Source organism: Apodemus sylvaticus, chromosome 7 (assembly GCF_947179515.1).
Source record: "Apodemus sylvaticus chromosome 7, mApoSyl1.1, whole genome shotgun sequence".
NCBI lineage: Eukaryota > Metazoa > Chordata > Mammalia > Rodentia > Muridae > Apodemus > Apodemus sylvaticus.
This window is the reverse complement of record NC_067478.1, coordinates 114025439-114029010: the sequence shown is the minus strand read 5'-3', so window position 1 is coordinate 114029010 and position 3572 is coordinate 114025439. Positions and strand designations below refer to the sequence as shown.

Below are 3572 nucleotides of genomic sequence, written 5' to 3'. Positions count from 1 at the left end.
TATTCTAAGGAATCTGTCTTTATTTCACTGGGTATTTTTGCCTTTCATCTTTTAGCATTTAGCATTCTTAGTTTGTTCTATATTTTTGATGATTAGGTATCATAGAACAGATTTTTTTCTGATCTTACCTGTTTGATTTGCTGCATGCTTCTTTTCTCCTGGTAATAATCTTTGTTCTAAATTAGGATAAAAGATTTTTTTCTTTACTCTCCATAATTTAAGATCATTTCAGAAATTGAAACAAATTCTGCAGTAATGTCATGTTAAACTCTTTTAGTGACTTATATGTTTTCCAGATCTTTGTGAATTTCATACATGTGTGTAATGATATGTAAGCATATAAACTCCACATTTTCACTTAATCCCCACCAATTTTCTCTGTATCCTTCAATACAGGATTTTCTTCCAATTTCATGAATTTTTAAGTAGTCCATTGAGTCCTATTAGTGTTGCCCATATATGCTCAATTTAGGGGCTAACCCTAAAGCATGGAACTAATATCAGTGATTACATAATCAAAAGGGAATGTGTGTCCCTTCACAATAAATTATATAATGCAAATACCTGCTCTATGAAACTCAAGACAGCAAAACAAATATCAATTGATAAAATTAGACATTTTGCATATAAGCCAAATTAGATTAATTCCATATTTACATTCAGACAAATTATGTTAAGAAACTGTAGAAAATCTTTACTTCATGCAATTAACCAATCGTGTTTTCATTTGTGCATGTGGTAAAAGTGAGACAATTTTGAACAGTGAAACCTAATCTGATCCATAGTGCTTCTGGCTGCATTCTTTGGCATTTCATTACATAAAAACATGTGCTGTGCAAAGTTTTAAAGTTATATGTTCAGAAACCAGGCCACAGTAAAACTGTATAACATGTAATGTGGACAGACACAGCAAGGTACACCTAGATTCACTACATGTATGCACTACTTTTTGATCATTTTATATTCAGAAATTTATATAGTCATTAAATTTTCCCCTATACCATTCTCACTTATATGACCCACCATTTAAGAACTATATATTGAGGGAGTATACATGCAGATAATTTATGTTATCTGACTGAAAATTTTCTGGAGGGCTTTCTTGATATCTCTGTTCCTCAAGCTGTAGATGAAGGGGTTCATCATGGGAACCACGATGGTATACATTACTGAAGCCACCACACTTTCCTTGGAAGAACTTAAAATAGATGAGCTAAGGTACACACCAAGACCTGTTCCATAAAATAAGCAAACAACTGACAGGTGAGATCCACAAGTAGAGAATGCTTTGTATTTCCCTAACAATGAAGGGACTCTAACAATTGAAGAAATAATTTTACAGTAGGAGTAAAAGATTCCTGAAGCAGGGAGAAAACCAACAATGATGCTGACAAGAAATATGACTATGTTGTTGATAGAGGTTTCAGAACAGGCAAGTTTTAGAAGCTCTGGAACATCACAGAAAAAATGAGGGATTTCTATATTAGCGCAAAATTTGAGTTGTGACACCATCAAGCAGTGTACCTGTGAATCTATGAGACTGAAAATCTATGAGACTAAAAAATGACTGAAAATCTATGAGACTAAAAAATGACTGAAAATCTATGAGACTAAAAAATGACACTGTGACCAAACATCTACACAGATGAGGGTTCAGAATGACTTGGTAGTGTAGAGGGTGACAAATGGCAACCCATCAGTCATAGGCCATCACTGCGAGTACTAGGCTGTCCATACAACAAAAAAGAAAGAAGAAAGACACCTGAGTTAGGCATGCTGCATGAGATATGGATTTGTTATGGGTCTGCATGTTTATCAGCATTCTGGGGACTGTGGTGCTGCTGAAGCCCATGTCAGACAATGAAAGGTTGTAGAGGAAGAAGTACATAGGGCTGTGGAGGTGGGAGTCAGAGCTGATGGCCAAGATGATGAGCACATTTCCAAGCACAGTGAGCAGGTATATGAGCAAAAACAGTACAAATAAGATTGACTGAAGTTCAGGGTCTTCTGAGAGTCCAAGGAGAAGGAATTCCAAGTTACCAGTTGAATTATACATTTCCATGCTCCTAGAGTAACTTTTTAACAGGAAAAAAAAAAGACATTTGTAATGAATTAAGCACTATAGAATCTAATCACTACATACCTGTATTTTTGTAATACAGCAATTCATTAGAAATCATTCACACATGCTAACTTTCAGGTTTAGACATAGTTTATTGCAAAAAATATGCATGGACTAGAAACGTTGACTTCTGCTTAGTACTTACCTTAAGCATTTAAGACATATAATCCATTAAATAAAATGAAATTCAGTGGTTTTGACCATGTCTATTCAATGTAAGAACCTAAATTGAATCCCAATATAAAGTAGGTAAAGTGTGGAGGATAAAGAGAAAAATATGAAAGAAAAGAAAGAATAAATGATAGAAGGAATGCAGATAGGAAGGAAGGAGATAAGGACTTAAGGAAGAATTATTAAGACATGAGAGGAGAAGAGAAGCAAAACAAAAGGAAAGGAAAGGAAGACAAAAGGAGGAAGGTAAAGGGAAAGAAAGGAAAGAAAAGGAAAGGAAAGGAAAGGAAAGGAAAGGAAAGGAAAGGAAAGGAAAGGAAAGGAAAAGAAGAAAAACAGGGCAGAATAGGGAAATACAGGACAGGACAGGAGAGAATGGAAAAGAAAAGAAAGGAAAAGGAAAGAAAAGAAAAGAAAGGAAAAGGAAAGAAAAGAAAGGAAAAGAAAGGAAGAGAAGAGAAGAGAAGAGAAGAGAAGAGAAGAGAAGAGAAGAGAAGAGAAGAGAAGAAAAGAAAATTGAGGAGAGGAGAGGAGAGAAGAGAAAGAAAGGAAAGAAAGGGCATCTTGTGGGAAATTTAATTAAGCTATGCTCTGGTAGACATATAGAGACTTCAATCTCTCTGGTTTCCTTTTATAACATATTATGACGTCAACTTCAATACATTTTCATTTCTGCCATTTATAAATAGAATATCATCAAAGTGGTTTGAAATTGAGGAATATAAACTGTGAGGTACATAAATGTCTTTTCAAAAAAAAATACAAACTTAACATGTCTTGAACATTTTGATAGTAATGCAAATCAGACTAACTTGTGTACAATGTAACTTTAGTTATAATTCCCAGTTGTGACAATCTCATAACATTTTCCTAAATGGACTCTGTTAGAAAAACTTGATCTACTTATATCATCGTTTGAAATGCTAGGCAAAATGTATTTGAGAGGAAAATATTTTCAAACAATTAATCCATGAGCACAGTAAAATTTCCCCTAACATGTAAAACCACACATGAAAAAAAGAAGCTGTTTTGTTCCTCTATTTTCATTGTAAAAAAAATCTAATGAAAGAAGCTAATGAAAAATGTATGTCTATTTTATCTTTAAAAAGTACACTAATATTAATTCCTTGGGTTTATATTTAGAATACACAGGCTAAAGTCTTCTGTGGAGTTGGCTCAGCTGCAAAAGGCAGTTTCTTCTTTACCAGAAACCAAAGATTTTTTTTCCAGCACCCACATCAGGTGGTTCACAATTACCTATAACTCAAACACAGGAGGA

At 34.0% G+C, this 3572-nt stretch overlaps 1 pseudogene; it reads right to left on the bottom strand.

Annotated features, from left to right (window-relative positions):
• Positions 1–1065: 1065 nt before the first annotated feature.
• LOC127690125 (olfactory receptor 7E24-like) lies at positions 1066–2083 on the bottom strand (annotated as a pseudogene).
• Between the last annotated feature and the right edge of the window lie 1489 nt (positions 2084–3572).